Below are 17923 nucleotides of genomic sequence, written 5' to 3'. Positions count from 1 at the left end.
CCAGAGAGACACTCCATCCAAATCGTTTTCACAAGATATTCCATAATTTCGCTTTACCCACGACAAACGCATCATTGGGAGGGCCAAGCTACCCAAATGGGTTATTTTAATGTTGAGCTTGTGGATAGGTATTAGGTTAAAACAATGTCAGTTAGTGTAAAGTGGGCAGTAGAGGTAGTCTATGGGAAGAATGTTATGCCTGCCACACCACACATGTGGCACGGATCAGCTGATCGTCCCGCTGGCTTTGTTTATATTGGTATTTGTCATCAACTCTCCATAGCTATTACTTATATTATTGGCAATAGTATACATACGTTTAGAATTACCACTTATGGTAATTAACTCCTATAAACCTCATATAAAGTATTAGTATTCTTAAGTATAACCTAATTCTTCCTTTCAACCAAACTAGGCTTTGTATATATATATATATATATATATATATATATATATATATATATATATATATATATATATATATGTTGGAAAGGATCACAGTTTTGCGCGTGATCAAGATATTCCTATGAGTCCACGGGGAAATTGAAACACGATAAGTTGCCAAGTGCACTTTCGTGTTATAATCACATCATCAGTGGAGGCACAAGAACGAAATATAAGACAGTTGATATACATCGAAGAGACGAAGCTAGGATGCCATTTAGTAAACATGTGATTATCCAAAACATACAAGGAGGGTTCATAAACTTATCATTTTACATATTTTATCAACAATAAAGTTACCTAATTTGTATAGACCATCACTAATATTAGGATTGTAATTCTTTGTTTATTTAATACTACAAGATTTAATGATATTTCTCGTGGTAATAGAGTTAGAGTTAATAACTGAGATGGCATTACTCCAGCCAGTATAATGATCATAGTTTATATCGTGATTAAACAAGGCATTTGATTCTTGTCCCGTTCTTTTACTATATTTATGTTGCTTAAGTCTAACAGAAAGATTTTTACCAGTCTGCCCAACATAGAATTTATCACAATTTCCACATGGCAATTTATAGATGCATCCAAGAGAATTTTCTGGTGAATTCCTGATTAAGATATTCTTTATAGTATTATTGTTGCTAAAGGCATCATTTACATTAAGAGATTTAAGCACCATGGGAAGTGAAGCGAAATTATTATTAAAAGGGAGAACTAAAAGATTCTTGGTGTCAATGGGAGATTTGGGCTCAGCTCTTCTAAAATGATTTCTTTGCTAACTTAAGGGATTTATCAATGAAAGATCAAGGGTACGTTAACTTAGATCCAATAGAATATATCTTCTCAAACTCATCATCATCAAACTCTGGACTGCAAATATGTAATGCCCTAAGGAATATAGATTGAAATGATAATTTAGTTCTGTCATGTTGAAATGAGTCATAATGGATATATAAGCATACATTGGTGGGTTTTCTGTATATGCTAAACTTAAACTTATTTCCTTGCCTTTTGGATCATGCAATCGAAAATTGGTAACATAGCATTATTTTCATTTTTACAGTAAATTTGATGGAAGGTACTAAATTGTTAAGTAAGGGGAGAAATATTTGTACATTTTCATTTGTTGGCCAAACACAAAGAACATCATCTACATAACTAAACCAAATTGCATTAGAAGGCAAGATGACCTTTATTAATTTTGTTTAAAAAAAAAAATCCATATAAAGATTACTTATTACAGGTGAAAGAGGGTTACCCTTTGCCATACCAAATTTTTCAGCATAATAATCTCCTTTGAATTGAAATACATAGTCTTTTATACACAATTTTATCAGTTCAATGAAAGGAGACTTAGAAACAGGTAAATGAATATCATCCAAGACATCAAATAAATGTTCTAAAAGGTCATCAACTGGACCTTCAGTGAAAAGTGAGGAAACATCAAAGCTAACTAATTTGAAATAAAAATTAACATTGATATTGTTTAGCTTGTTGAGTAAATGTATATTGTTCCTAATATTAGAATTTGATACCTTACCCACTAAAGGGCTTAATAAAGACAATAACCATTTTGACAATTTATATGTGATGGAGCCTACTGAACTCATTATAGGTCTTGCTGTAAAATTCAGGAAGAGATCATGTTTACTCAGCGAAGTAAATAAACTCAGTACACCACGAGACTCGAGCTGTTTGATACCCCTCATGTGTTGCTCCGCCTCGCGAGTTATTTTTCACCGGTTTCTCCTCCTATGGGACTTGTGTGGGAGGAACAAGTGGTGCCCAGACCCGGGAGCAGCCTTTACGTGCTCAAGCGAACTGAACTTGTGTATACGTGCAGCAAGCTGTGGTGATTACTCGTGATGGCGGAGAAGGAGCAACTTGAAAGAGGACGGGCGGTTGCTCGAGGATGGTGTACGAGAGCCTCCAAGGCTTTGCGGACTTTGCTTGAACTGCCAACTGTGTCCAGGGTGCAGCTGGAAGACGCTATAGCGGATTTAGATAAGCGTCTAGACACCTTGGACCGAGTTCAAGCGGAATATGAACTGACAATAAGTGACCCTGAGTTGTTGGAAGCAGACCTGGACAAAGCAGATAGTTTACGCAGTGGTGTTAGAGCTGTTCGGGTGCAGGCTAGCGAACTGTTGGCGAAACTGGATAAGACTGCCGTCCATGAAGGGTCGGGAAGTAGGGAAGATAAGTCTGCAAGTGCAAGCGCAGTGTCTACTAGTGGCAGTGTGAACCTTCCACGGCTCGACTTGCCGAAGTTTAGTGGTGAACTAACACAGTGGCAGTCATTCTGGGATTTGTTCGTGGCCATGGTAGACGACTCTACTCTACCAGCCATCAGCAAGTTCACCTATCTGCAGGCCTTATTGGAAGGTGAGGCCAAGTCAGTCATCCAAGGCTTGTCACTTACTGCAGTTAATTATGCTGTGGCCTGTAATCTGTTGAAGGAGCGGTATGGGAAGCCAGAGAGGATTATCTTCGCCCACATTCAAGCTCTTCTTGGCTTGAGCCTGCCGTTCAAGCCTCAAGGATCTACGACTTATGTGTCCGCCTTGAGGAAGCTGCAGGATGACCTCCTGATCCACATCAGGAGTTTGGAGGCACTGGGGGTAAGTGGCAGTGAGTTTGGCCTCCCTCACCCCAGTGATTTTGTCTCGTCTGCCGAGCGACATCCGCTTGGAATGGTCGAGGGAAGGATCGGGCCACGAAAGGGATCTCGCATGGCTGCTGGATTTTCTTAGGAAGGAGATTGAGCGCCGTGAACGCTCAGACTCCTTTAAGGACGTGACTACTGCTGCAGGGACAGACGGCCGCAGTGTGAGGGAGTCTGAGAGAAGAAAGAAGTCTCCTAGTTCTGCATTTGCTCTTCAGACAGTCTCAGAGACATATTCAGGTGGGTGTGGATTTTGTAATAAGTCCCATTCCAGTGAAAAGTACTTTAAAGTTATCAAACTTCCACGTGCAGAACGACTGGAAAATATTCGTTCTGCTGAGCTGTGTTTTAAGTGCTTAAAAAGGGGGCACGTAGCTAGAGGTTGCAAGGCAAAGTGCTGTAAGTGTAAAGGCAACCATAATGTCCTTCTCTGCTCAAAGGATAATGTTTCACCAAAGGGCAGGGCTGTTAGTCAGCCGGCCAAGGAGAGTGAAGGGGAAACGGGAGATACCAATGTTGTGCCTGGTGATGTAGTTGGTGTTTCTCATTCTTCACAGCTTAAACAAAGGTGTTGTGTCTTGCCGACAGCAAAAGCTAAAGTGTATGGAAGGCATGGCAAGTCCAGTGAAGCTACCTTGTTGTTCGGCTCTGGGGCAGATCGATCCTATGTGTCGAGTGAATTTGTAAGGAAGGTTAGGCCTACATGGGTATCTTCTGAACAGATGTCCTATTCTGCCTTTTGGGGAAGGAAGAGTTCTAGATCTACCCAGTGTAATATTCATGACCTGAATTTAGTGGATGTTAATAATGAAGTACTGTGTTTACTTGCAGCTGAAGTGCCCACAATATGTGCTCCATTATTACGTCCTTGTGTTCCAGCTGAAACCCTACAGCCCTTTAAGTTTGTGCATTTAGCAGATGAGTATGAGCGGGACAGGAAGGTAAATGTTGACATTTTGATAGGACTCGATGCCTATTGGAAATTTGTAATCCCCAACAAGAATTTGCAGGTTGAGGGACTAGTGGCTCAAGAGACGGTGTTTGGTTGGATCCTGTCTGGGAATTGTGCTTCGGCATCCAAGGGAAATGTTAAGTTGTCTCAGATGTTATGCATTAACAATTTCAATGAGAATGAGTTACATAAGTTTTGGGATTTAGAGTCAGTGGGAATTTGTAACAAGGAAGTATATCCTGATGTTAGCAACCATCCTGTGTTAAAATCCTTTTCAGAGACAGTTAAGTTTAAGATGATAGATATGAGGTTGCTCTTCCCTGGAAATCTGAGCATAAGTTTAGCCTCCAAAATAATGAAAGGCTTGCAAGAAAAAGGTTGTTATGTTTGATGCATAAATTTAAATCCAATCCTAAACTTCAGGAGTATGATGCCGTATTTGAGGGTTACGAACAGGAAGGCATCATTGAAGAGGTACCTGAGGGTGTGATGAACAGCCCATACCCCACACTCTACCTTCCTCATCATCCTGTCGTCAGGGAAGTCAACGCCACAAGTAAAGTAAGACCAGTCTTTGACGCATCTGCTGTGAGCTATAATGAAGTCTCATTAAATCACTGTCTTCAGGTGGGTCCCCCCTCTTAACCCACAGTTGGTAGAGGTACTTATGAGGTTCAGAAGGTGGAAGGTTGCCTTAACTGATGATATCACTAAAGCTTTCCTCCAGATTAATGTAAGGAAAGAAGACAGGGACGTGCATAGATTTCTTTGGAACTATAATGGTAACATTCGGATAATGAGATTTACTAGAGTTCCATTTGGTAATAAAAGTAGTCCATTTCTGTTGAACGCAACTGTTAAACATCATCTTAAAAGCTTTCCTGATTCTGAAGTTATTGCAGAGCTAAAGGATAACCTATATGTGGATGACTGGTTGTCAGGAGCTGACAGTGCAGAGGAAGCCTTTGCTACGTTTGATGAGGCACGGTCAGTTCTATCCAAGGCCAGTATGACACTTTCAAAGTGGAGCTCGAACTGCAATGCTTTAAAAGACAGATTTAATGACTACTTAGAGCCCAGCAAGCATGCAGAGACAAAGATTCTTGGTTTACAGTGGTGTTTGACTAGAGATAGTTTTTCATTTGATTGTTTACAACTGAAGGATCTTGAGGTAGCATCCACAAAGAGAGCAGTTATCAGTGTCATCAGTAAATTATTTAATCCTCTTGGCCTTCTATGCCTAGTAATCATGATGGCAAAAATTATGTTCCAAGATATTTGGAGACTTGGACTTTTTTGGGATGAGATCTTGCCTATAGAATTGCAACACCGGTTTCAGAAGTGGGTTCAAAATATAAAAGTTCTTAACACATGGCAAATTAATCGTTGTTACTTTCCAGAACTTGTATGGAACAAGCTACAAAATGTAGAACTGCATGCCTTTGGAGATGCTTTCGAGAAGGGTTATGGTGCCTGTGTATACTTGAGAGTTCCTGATAATGACGGGTCATTTAAGGTAATCTTAGTTCTAGCCAAAGGAAGGGCAGCACCTATCAAGAAATTGTCGGTGCCGAGGTTGGAATTAATGGGTGCTCTTTGTGTGCTAGGCTATCTGTATTTGTGAAGACATCCCTACACTTAATTGATGTACAAATGTACTGCTGGACTGATTCTAAAGTAGCATTGTCATGGATAAAGGGAGACCCTAATAGATGGAAGACTTTTGTAGCGAATAGAGTGACTGAGATTCAGAGTTTAATCCCTCCAGTTCAGTGGAAGCATATTCCTGGTAAAGATAATCCAGCAGACCTTATTTCCAGAGGTGCCTTTGCTGAAGACTTAATTTCCTGTACCTCGTGGCTGAATGGTCCTGCTCGGCTCTCTGAACACTTTACTCCCATGCAACAGGATGAGGTACCAGCAGCACTGCCCATTGTAGAGGAGGTATTCCCTGACAGCCTAGTGGCATGCTTAGTGTCCGAGCCTCCATCAGTAGGGATTGACTACGCCCGCTGGGGTCATTTTACAAAAGCTATTAAGTGTGTAGCTTGGGTAATAAGGTTTGTGAACAATTGTAAACCTCATGCTGTTAAATGTTTTGGGCCCTTGTCTTATACAGAGTTAGATCAGGCTAAGACAAAGTTAATAATTTGTGTTCAGAGAGAAAGGTACAGCCAAGAGATCAATGCCTTAATGCTTGGAAAGTCACTCCCTAAGAGTTCTGACATTAGGAAATTCAATCCTTTTATGGATGAAAATAGTCTTTTGAGAAGCAAGAGTCGGCTGGACCAGGCTGAATTAAGTTATGATTGCAAGTATCCTATGATTATTCCAGCAGGTCACATTGCCAAGCTGTTAGTTAGTTTCCAACGTGTATTTCTGAAACACGCTGGTGTTTCCACTTTAATTTCAACATTAAGATCTTGTTACTTAATTGTCGGATTAAGAAAGCTTGCTAAGGTAGTCTGTAGAGAGTGTATGATTTGTCGTAGACATCACTCACAAGCTTGCCGTCAGCCTGTAGCTCCTCTCCCAGGACTAAGAATTAACTCTGCTCCTCCTTTCACTGTGACAGGTGTAGATTATGCTGGACCACTGTTTTGTGTTGATTTTCCATGCAAGAAGCTGTACATTTTGTTATTCACTTGTGGAGTTGTCCGTGCAGCACACTTAGAGTTGACTAACTCTATGTCTTATGATGATTGCTTACTTGCCTTTCGTAGGTTTTCTGCCAGAAGAGGCCTTCCATCAGTTATTTACTCTGACAATGCCAAGACTGTTATTAGTATGTCTAAACAAATGCATCAGTTCTTTGGCACCCTTCCTCCCCAGTGGAAGTTTGTTGTAGCCCATGCTCCATGGTGGGAAGGTTGGTGGGAAAGATTAGTCTGATCTGTTAAATTAGCTCTGAGAAAGACTCTTGGTATAAAATGTTTAACAAGATGTAAGCTAGAGACTACCTTACATGAAATTGAGGCATGTGTAAATTCCAGACCCTTAACTTTTGCCACAGATGATCCTAATTCTGTAAACCCTTTAACACCTCATTTTTTAATTGGACTCACTGCCGGATTTCATAGAGAGCTTAAAAGTGATTGCCAGGTTCCTGAAATGTCGTATAAGGACCTATGTGAGCGAGAAAGCCTGAGACATCAACAACTTGATAAGTTTTGGAATGTGTGGGTGTCTGACTATTTATTGAATTTACCCCCTATTATTACAGGTTTCACACCCAGATGTAAACTGGAGAAGGGATCTGTTGTGCTGGTTCGGGAAGATAATTCTCCTCGTTTGCAATGGCCCCTTGGAGTGATTGTTGAGCTATTCCCTGGGAAGGATGGAATAATTCGTAATGTCAAAGTTAAGACTGCAAAGGGAGTAATTAGTAGGCCAGTGCAAAAACTGCATAACTTGGTGCTTTCATCTGCAGGGGAGGATGATACAACAGATGAAGCTCATAGTCCCTTACCACCAACAGATGCCGCCTTCCCAGCATATGCTCAAGGTTCTGATGAGGCTCACTCCATGACACCGTCGTCAACTTATGTGTCTAGAACAGGACGAACTGTAAAGCCTCCTCAGAGACTGAATATGTGAGATTGGAGGGTTTGAGATGTATTGTAGATTTAGGTTGATGATCAGTATAGTCCCTTTGGGTATTGTTTACTGTTTGATTGTATCATTTGCTTCCCAGGGTGAGGGTTGAGTTGACTCTTAGTGAGACATTTGTATTTATACATCCTGATGACATATGATCATGTGGTTGAGAGTAAGGATGGGAGTTATTAAAGGTACTCCTATGGTGGGGAGATGTTGGCGCCAGACGTATGAAAGTTGACTGCTAAAATAATGGAATGACGCATTTAATCCATTGTGGACACGTCAGTTTGTAAGATGCCTTATTGAATGTATAAGATCCCATTGTTGTTTACTGGCAGGAAGAGATCATGTTTACTCAGCGAAGTAAATAAACTCAGTACACCACGAGACTCGAGCTGTTTGATACCCCTCATGTGTTGCTCCGCCTCGCGAGTTATTTTTCACCGGTTTCTCCTCCTATGGGACTTGTGTGGGAGGAACAGTCTGTAAGGGTTAAAACTTAGCAGTCTGTAAGGGTTATAAACTTGGCATCTGTAAGGGTTATAAACTTGGCAGTCTGTAAGGGTTATAAACTTGGCAGTCTGTAAGGGTTATAAACTTGGCATCTGTAAGGGTTATAAACTTGGCAGTCTGTAAGGGTTATAAACTTGGCATCTGTAAGGGTTATAAACTTGGCATCTGTAAGGGTTATAAACTTGGCATCTGTAAGGGTTATAAACTTGGCATCTGTAAGGGTTATAAACTTGGCATCTGTAAGGGTTATAAACTTGGCATCTGTAAGGGTTATAAACTTGGCAGTCTGTAAGGGTTATAAACTTGGCAGTCTGTAAGGGTTATAAACTTGGCATCTGTAAGGGTTATAAACTTGGCATCTGTAAGGGTTATAAACTTGGCATCTGTAAGGGTTATAAACTTGGCATCTGTAAGGGTTATAAACTTGGCATCTGTAAGGGTTATAAACTTGGCAGTCTGTAAGGGTTATAAACTTGGCATCTGTAAGGGTTATAAACTTGGCATCTGTAAGGGTTATAAACTTGGCATCTGTAAGGGTTATAAACTTGGCATCTGTAAGGGTTATAAACTTGGCATCTGTAAGGGTTATAAACTTGGCAGTCTGTAAGGGTTATAAACTTGGCATCTGTAAGGGTTATAAACTTGGCATCTGTAAGGGTTATAAACTTGGCATCTGTAAGGGTTATAAACTTGGCATCTGTAAGGGTTATAAACTTGGCAGTCTGTAAGGGTTATAAACTTGGCAGTCTGTAAGGGTTATAAACTTGGCAGTCTGTAAGGGTTATAAACTTGGCATCTGTAAGGGTTATAAACTTGGCATCTGTAAGGGTTATAAACTTGGCAGTCTGTAAGGGTTATAAACTTGGCAGTCTGTAAGGGTTATAAACTTGGCATCTGTAAGGGTTATAAACTTGGCATCTGTAAGGGTTATAAACTTGGCAGTCTGTAAGGGTTATAAACTTGGCATCTGTAAGGGTTATAAACTTGGCATCTGTAAGGGTTATAAACTTGGCATCTGTAAGGGTTATAAACTTGGCATCTGTAAGGGTTATAAACTTGGCAGTCTGTAAGGGTTATAAACTTGGCATCTGTAAGGGTTATAAACTTGGCAGTCTGTAAGGGTTATAAACTTGGCATCTGTAAGGGTTATAAACTTGGCATCTGTAAGGGTTATAAACTTGGCATCTGTAAGGGTTATAAACTTGGCATCTGTAAGGGTTATAAACTTGGCATCTGTAAGGGTTATAAACTTGGCATCTGTAAGGGTTATAAACTTGGCATCTGTAAGGGTTATAAACTTGGCAGTCTGTAAGGGTTATAAACTTGGCATCTGTAAGGGTTATAAACTTGGCATCTGTAAGGGTTATAAACTTGGCATCTGTAAGGGTTATAAACTTGGCATCTGTAAGGGTTATAAACTTGGCATCTGTAAGGGTTATAAACTTGGCATCTGTAAGGGTTATAAACTTGGCAGTCTGTAAGGGTTATAAACTTGGCAGTCTGTAAGGGTTATAAACTTGGCATCTGTAAGGGTTATAAACTTGGCATCTGTAAGGGTTATAAACTTGGCATCTGTAAGGGTTATAAACTTGGCATCTGTAAGGGTTATAAACTTGGCATCTGTAAGGGTTATAAACTTGGCATCTGTAAGGGTTATAAACTTGGCATCTGTAAGGGTTATAAACTTGGCATCTGTAAGGGTTATAAACTTGGCATCTGTAAGGGTTATAAACTTGGCAGTCTGTAAGGGTTATAAACTTGGCATCTGTAAGGGTTATAAACTTGGCAGTCTGTAAGGGTTATAAACTTGGCATCTGTAAGGGTTATAAACTTGGCATCTGTAAGGGTTATAAACTTGGCATCTGTAAGGGTTATAAACTTGGCAGTCTGTAAGGGTTATAAACTTGGCAGTCTGTAAGGGTTATAAACTTGGCATCTGTAAGGGTTATAAACTTGGCATCTGTAAGGGTTATAAACTTGGCATCTGTAAGGGTTATAAACTTGGCAGTCTGTAAGGGTTATAAACTTGGCAGTCTGTAAGGGTTATAAACTTGGCATCTGTAAGGGTTATAAACTTGGCATCTGTAAGGGTTATAAACTTGGCATCTGTAAGGGTTATAAACTTGGCATCTGTAAGGGTTATAAACTTGGCAGTCTGTAAGGGTTATAAACTTGGCAGTCTGTAAGGGTTATAAACTTGGCATCTGTAAGGGTTATAAACTTGGCAGTCTGTAAGGGTTATAAACTTGGCATCTGTAAGGGTTATAAACTTGGCATCTGTAAGGGTTATAAACTTGGCATCTGTAAGGGTTATAAACTTGGCATCTGTAAGGGTTATAAACTTGGCATCTGTAAGGGTTATAAACTTGGCATCTGTAAGGGTTATAAACTTGGCATCTGTAAGGGTTATAAACTTGGCATCTGTAAGGGTTATAAACTTGGCATCTGTAAGGGTTATAAACTTGGCATCTGTAAGGGTTATAAACTTGGCAGTCTGTAAGGGTTATAAACTTGGCATCTGTAAGGGTTATAAACTTGGCATCTGTAAGGGTTATAAACTTGGCATCTGTAAGGGTTATAAACTTGGCATCTGTAAGGGTTATAAACTTGGCATCTGTAAGGGTTATAAACTTGGCATCTGTAAGGGTTATAAACTTGGCATCTGTAAGGGTTATAAACTTGGCATCTGTAAGGGTTATAAACTTGGCATCTGTAAGGGTTATAAACTTGGCATCTGTAAGGGTTATAAACTTGGCAGTCTGTAAGGGTTATAAACTTGGCATCTGTAAGGGTTATAAACTTGGCATCTGTAAGGGTTATAAACTTGGCATCTGTAAGGGTTATAAACTTGGCATCTGTAAGGGTTATAAACTTGGCATCTGTAAGGGTTATAAACTTGGCATCTGTAAGGGTTATAAACTTGGCATCTGTAAGGGTTATAAACTTGGCATCTGTAAGGGTTATAAACTTGGCATCTGTAAGGGTTATAAACTTGGCATCTGTAAGGGTTATAAACTTGGCATCTGTAAGGGTTATAAACTTGGCATCTGTAAGGGTTATAACTTGGGCATCTGTAAGGGTTATAAACTTGGCATCTGTAAGGGTTATAAACTTGGCATCTGTAAGGGTTATAAACTTGGCAGTCTGTAAGGGTTATAAACTTGGCATCTGTAAGGGTTATAAACTTGGCATCTGTAAGGGTTATAAACTTGGCATCTGTAAGGGTTATAAACTTGGCATCTGTAAGGGTTATAAACTTGGCATCTGTAAGGGTTATAAACTTGGCATCTGTAAGGGTTATAAACTTGGCAGTCTGTAAGGGTTATAAACTTGGCATCTGTAAGGGTTATAAACTTGGCATCTGTAAGGGTTATAAACTTGGCATCTGTAAGGGTTATAAACTTGGCATCTGTAAGGGTTATAAACTTGGCATCTGTAAGGGTTATAAACTTGGCATCTGTAAGGGTTATAAACTTGGCATCTGTAAGGGTTATAAACTTGGCATCTGTAAGGGTTATAAACTTGGCAGTCTGTAAGGGTTATAAACTTGGCATCTGTAAGGGTTATAAACTTGGCATCTGTAAGGGTTATAAACTTGGCATCTGTAAGGGTTATAAACTTGGCATCTGTAAGGGTTATAAACTTGGCAGTCTGTAAGGGTTATAAACTTGGCATCTGTAAGGGTTATAAACTTGGCATCTGTAAGGGTTATAAACTTGGCATCTGTAAGGGTTATAAACTTGGCATCTGTAAGGGTTATAAACTTGGCAGTCTGTAAGGGTTATAAACTTGGCATCTGTAAGGGTTATAAACTTGGCAGTCTGTAAGGGTTATAAACTTGGCATCTGTAAGGGTTATAAACTTGGCATCTGTAAGGGTTATAAACTTGGCAGTCTGTAAGGGTTATAAACTTGGCAGTCTGTAAGGGTTATAAACTTGGCATCTGTAAGGGTTATAAACTTGGCATCTGTAAGGGTTATAAACTTGGCATCTGTAAGGGTTATAAACTTGGCATCTGTAAGGGTTATAAAGGTTTCGGCAACATGGCACAAGTGGCACGTCTGCTAGCACATCCAGCTTGATTCGCCAAAGGAAGTAAATTATCTAACACTTACTGGTAGCCAGCCAAATACATTCATGTCTATAGATTTAATATGACAAAATATGGCCTTAAGAATTGCTTTTTATTACGAGAAGATCTGCAAAGACAAAGAAGACCTGGGGATGCGAGAGGTGGAGATGGTTGCCAGATACCACATTTTTTGTCCGAAACATTTTGCAGTAAATGACATCATTCCTTTGGTCAAGTGTACACAACGTGAGGAACAGGAACCTAACATAGACGTAGGCTGACTCAGAGGAGTTATGTCGGCTAGTTCTTGGAAGGTTCACAGTAGTACAGAGAATACAGGAACTGAACTTGTTAGCCTAAAGAGAGATTATGGAGAAAATTGGAGACATATACAAGGTTGGTTGACATCACTACAGTGAGGGATTCAGCGAAGTGATCGGCACCAACATCAGAAGACTATTTGGATCGCTGATTATTTTTGGCCTGGATGATCCAACACCAGATATGGGAGGAAGGAGAAGAAAGTGATATATCTTAGAAGACTGCAGGAGGCTGTGGGACTGTGAGAGGGGATTTCCTTGGTACAAGAAAATTAGAGTAGGAGTTATAACCAAGACATAAGGAGTCGACCAGTTCTGCTTACGTCTGACTTGGAATCATCTAGCCCGTAAGTACACAGAAAAGATAGGAATCTTCAAGGCATGATGGAATTCAGTGGGATGTTCATCACGTGTGATGAATTTAAGGAAGACTGGGAAGTAATCACACTCATAACACCCAAACCTGGAGACGCCACACGTGACAGGAGGATGGAACAGACCCAGTGGTCTCGCAGAGAGGGCAAGAGATGGTAATGTCTGACTGAAAGTCATGTATGCAACTGTGCATGAGTTAATAGTTGGTCAAGTGAAAGTGTATCTGACACTACTGGGGTTGTGGCAAATAAGCTTTCTAAAGGGATGAGCTCTCATTCTCTCTGCTCACAGGGATACATCACAGCAAGACAGGAAAGAGAAGGTGAAGGAGGTGAGGATAGTCCTCTTGAAAGAGCCTGAAATGTCAAGAATTTTGGAGGATGGTCCATTCAGACAACACAATGGTAACTGTAGGGAAGGAGAGCATAGTGGTATTATTATTGTATAATCCTCCAAAGAACTGTAACCAACCGGAACAAATGTACGATTACAGTAATGAAGGAACAATCAGAATGTTACAAGAAACACTCGCCTCTTACAGTGGTAAAGTAAGGATAATGGGGGATTTTATTGACAAAGAAACAGACTCTTGTGGGAGTCGTGAGTTCTCACGAGTGTATACAGGAAAATTTCCTACACCCGCATGTCAGAAAGCAGCCAAGGATGAGATGGAATGACACCGTCGAAGGTCGGCCTTATCTTTACACGTACTGATATGGATATTGAGAACATTGTATATGATACACCGTCGAAGGTCGACCTTATCTTTACTCATACAAATATGGATATCGAGAACATTATACACCAGTTAGAGGAAGTGGTAGCGTAATGCTCAAGTTGGAGGATGTGGTAAATGCGGTCATTACTAGAGCAGAGATAGGAAACAAAGAGATACGGGTATGGAAACTACACAAACCTTAACCTTAACGTACATTGTGAAATGCAATTCGAGTCAGGGCTTTGGAGGGTCTGTGAAAAATACAACGGAGGCATGTAGACATGTATACCTCAAGCCTCAAATACAGAGGGAACAGTAAGAAAGTGGAAGGAATGATTTAATAGAGGACCTGTTAAGCTACAAGTAAGACTGTAGGCTTCCACCTTGGAAGAAGGAAGACTGGGGGTTGACATAATCACAACCTTTATGTTTTTAAAAGGTTAACGAACTTGACTTCTTTGAGGGATACAACGACCATTGGACATAACATGAAATCAAGAAAGCAACTTGTAAGTAGAGATGTAAAGAAATACTTGTATGTATTAGAATGGTGGATGAATCAAGTAAGCAACTTGTAAATAGAAATGTAAAGAAATACTTGTATGTATTAGAATGGTGGATGAATCAAGTAAGCAACTTGTAAATAGAAATGTAAAGAAATACTTGTATGTATTAGAATGGTGGATGAATCAAGTAAGCAACTTGTAAATAGAAATGTAAAGAAATACTTGTATGTATTAGAATGGTGGATGAATCAAGTAAGCAACTTGTAAATAGAAATGTAAAGAAATACTTGTATGTATTAGAATGGTGGATGAATCAAGTAAGCAACTTGTAAATAGAAATGTAAAGAAATACTTGTATGTATTAGAATGGTGGATGAATCAAACATTGACTAAGAACATGGTTAATGCAGGCAATATACAAAAGTAATAGTATATTATGATTGTAGAAAGTGTGCAACCGCGAGATGGGGCCCATGAGTGTAAAACTCTCCCCACACAGTACAAATATGTAAGTCAGGGACAGCGGCCTCTTCTAATAGATAATGGGGGGGGGGGGGGGGGCACTGGAGCAAAGCTTTCACAAAATGTTGCACACTGTAGTTCTATACAAGTAAGTCTAAGCAAAATGGGGGGCTGAGCGCCCCTGCTTTCCAAAGTAGAGGGCTTCAGCCACTGTAAATATTAAATCTTCATGTCCAGGTTTTCCTCTATAATAGCAGGTAGAGAGCGCGCAACAGCCACGAAAATAATGTGAACAAGGCATCTGAAGTCATGTGAGGTAAATCGTTTGCTAACGAGTTCGTATCCATTACTACGAGAAAAATCATACGAATCAAGTGAGTTGGCAGATAAGATTATCTGTATTCTGTACCAGTTAGGGTTAAGCAAGTAAGAGTTCTCTATATAAATCATCGTTTGTGTGTGTGTACAGATCCGCCAATGCTAAGCTTGGCAAGGGCTCTTTCTCAGTGACCACCTGTTCTCAGGTAGTAGTTTTTGGATGACTGGCACAGATTGTGGGTTGTTCTCTGGTTGCCATTACTGGCACAGGACGACCCTTGGGTAAGTGTAATGCAGTGGGATCCGAGGTGGATATGTCTTGTGAAAATGTGTGGAATTGCATCTGCTTATATGAGTTTTAGTTTGGTGTTGTAGTGCTCAAGGTATATCCTGGGGCTACTGATTACGTAACTTGGTTCGCTAGTAAGTTCCACTAAGAAACCAGCATCCCTGATAAAGTTTTATAACTTATCAGTCTAGATTTCTTTATCTCCGAGTTAGTAAACATAGGATTTGGTAAGTACTGTGTTCTAACATCGCTTAAGAACGGAAGAAGTGTAGTTTATAGAAAATTGAAAGGTTAACCTTACATAATGTTTCAGAATAATAGCAGTTAATATATGATACGGTGTATTACAGTGGATTATAGTCTAGTTTAGCTTCACATCTTCGAGTGATTTCAATCGATATTCTTGGAGTGAATTGCCAGAAGTACTTTGTAAGACCTAGGAGTTCAGTCACAATGCAAAGGCTGCCTCTTTTACCTAAAAAACCGTTTTAACCATATTATCTTGGGTGCTGGGCAGTTGTACCATAGACAGGAAGGTAAGTGTTCATGTGTCACCGAGAAAGTAACCCACAACGTTTCCTGACGTCCACGGTCATGCAAGCAACAGTTGCATGATAGTCGTCAAACATTGCAGGACAAGCAGGCGCTTTCAAACCACCCCGCGCAAAGCACCCAGGGTTTAGAAAATGACGTTTGGGTCCTTCAGGCATCCATCCTGCTCCTTGACTTAATGCTCATTTAGTCATCCCTCCTGCTCCTTGACGTTGTGCTCATTTAGTCATCCCTCCTGCTCCTTGACGTTGGGGTGCAGTAGCCATCCCACTTACCCCGTGATGCATAGATGCTGTAGCCAACCCTTTGTCCTCCTCGACGTTGGGATGAACCTAGCCATCCTTCCTGCTCCCTGACGTTGGGATGAACCTAGCTATCCCTCCTGCTCCTTGATGTTGGGATGAACCTAGCTATCCCTCCTGCTCCCTGACGTTGGGATGAACCTAGCTATCCCTCCTGCTCCTTGATGTTGGGATGAACCTAGCTATCCCTCCTGCTCCCTGACGTTGGGATGAACCTAGCTATCCCTCCTGCTCCTTGACGTTGGGATGAACCTAGCTATCCTTCCTGCTCCCTGACGTTGGGATGAACCTAGCTATCCCTCCTGCTCCCTGACGTTGGGATGAACCTAGCTATCCCTCCTGCTCCTTGATGTTGGGATGAACCTAGCTATCCCTCCTGCTCCCTGACGTTGGGATGAACCTAGCTATCCCTCCTGCTCCTTGATGTTGGGATGAACCTAGCTATCCCTCCTGCTCCCTGACGTTGGGATGAACCTAGCTATCCCTCCTGCTCCTTGACGTTGGGATGAACCTAGCTATCCCTCCTGCTCCTTGACGTTGGGATGAACCTAGCATCTCCTGCTCTGACGTTGGGATGAACCTAGCATCCTCCTGCTCCCTGACGTTGGGATGAACCTAGCTATCCCTCCTACTCCTTGACGTTGGGATGAACCTAGCTATCCCTCCTGCTCCTTGACGTTGGGATGAACCTAGCCATCCTTCCTGCTCCCTGACGTTGGGATGAACCTAGCTATCCCTCCTACTCCTTGACGTTGGGATGAACCTAGCCATCCTTCCTGCTCCCTGACGTTGGGATGAACCTAGCTATCCCTCCTGCTCCCTGACGTTGGGATGAACCTAGCTATCCCTCCTACTCCCTGACGTTGGGATGAACCTAGCTATCCCTCCTGCTCCCTGACGTTGGGATGAACCTAGCTATCCCTCCTGCTCCCTGACGTTGGGATGAACCTAGCTATCCCTCCTGCTCCCTGACGTTGGGATGAACCTAGCTATCCCTCCTGCTCCTTGACGTTGGGATGAACCTAGCTATCCCTCCTGCTCCCTGACGTTGGGATGAACCTAGCCATCCTCCTGCTCCCTGACGTTGGGATGAACCTAGCTATCCCTCCTGCTCCCTGACGTTGGGATGAACCTAGCTATCCCTCCTGCTCCCTGACGTTGGGATGAACCTAGCTATCCCTCCTGCACCTCGACGTTGGAATGAACCTAGGCATCCTTCCTGCTCCCTGACGTTGGGATGACCTAGGCATCCTTCCTGCCTCTAGAAGTTTTGGTCCTGTAGCCATCCCTCCCTGCTCCTTGATGTTTGGGTACTCAAGCCATCCCTCCCTGCTCCTTGATGTTTGGGTACTCAAGCCATCCCTCCTGCTCCTTGATGTTTGGGTACTCAAGCCATCCCTCCTGCTCCTTGATGTTTGGGTACTCAAGCCATCCCTCCTGCTCCTTGATGTTTGGGTACTCAAGCCATCCCTCCTGCTCCTTGATGTTTGGGTACTCAAGCCATCCCTCCCTGCTCCTTGATGTTTGGGTACTCAAGCCATCCCTCCCTGCTCCTTGATGTTTGGGTACTCAAGCCATCCCTCCCTGCTCCTTGATGTTTGGGTACTCAAGCCATCCCTCCCTGCTCCTTGATGTTTGGGTACTCAAGCCATCCCTCCTGCTCCTTGACGGTTGGCTTCTTTAAAACAGAAATGTGTGTTACAATTCTTGTAATTTTTCTCACTTTTTTACCCCACAATTTTTTGCCCTCTACTTCAAATCCCTGCCCACTTTAGAGGCGCTTCACTGAAAATCACACACAACATATGGCCTCTGCACATTGCAACAAGTCA

At 41.5% G+C, this 17923-nt stretch overlaps 1 protein-coding gene across 2 annotated transcripts in view; it reads left to right on the top strand.

Moving 5' to 3' along the window:
* Positions 1–15094: 15094 nt before the first annotated feature.
* Positions 15095–17923, top strand: part of LOC139755981 (acyl-coenzyme A thioesterase 1-like) — a 101193-nt gene continuing 98364 nt past the window's right edge. The window contains exon 1 of one of the 2 annotated variants that reach the window (XM_071674851.1): positions 15095–15230. The gene's annotated coding sequence lies outside the window, so the exon portion shown is untranslated. Of the gene's footprint in view, positions 15231–15327; positions 15465–17923 lie in introns of those variants that run through there. The other variant, XM_071674853.1, reaches the window with a different exon arrangement.

The sequence above is a fragment of the Panulirus ornatus genome, chromosome 20 (assembly GCF_036320965.1).
Source record: "Panulirus ornatus isolate Po-2019 chromosome 20, ASM3632096v1, whole genome shotgun sequence".
Classification (NCBI taxonomy): Eukaryota; Metazoa; Arthropoda; class Malacostraca; order Decapoda; family Palinuridae; genus Panulirus; species Panulirus ornatus.
Note: the sequence above shows the minus strand (reverse complement) of the source record. Positions and strands in the feature narration are given on the sequence as shown.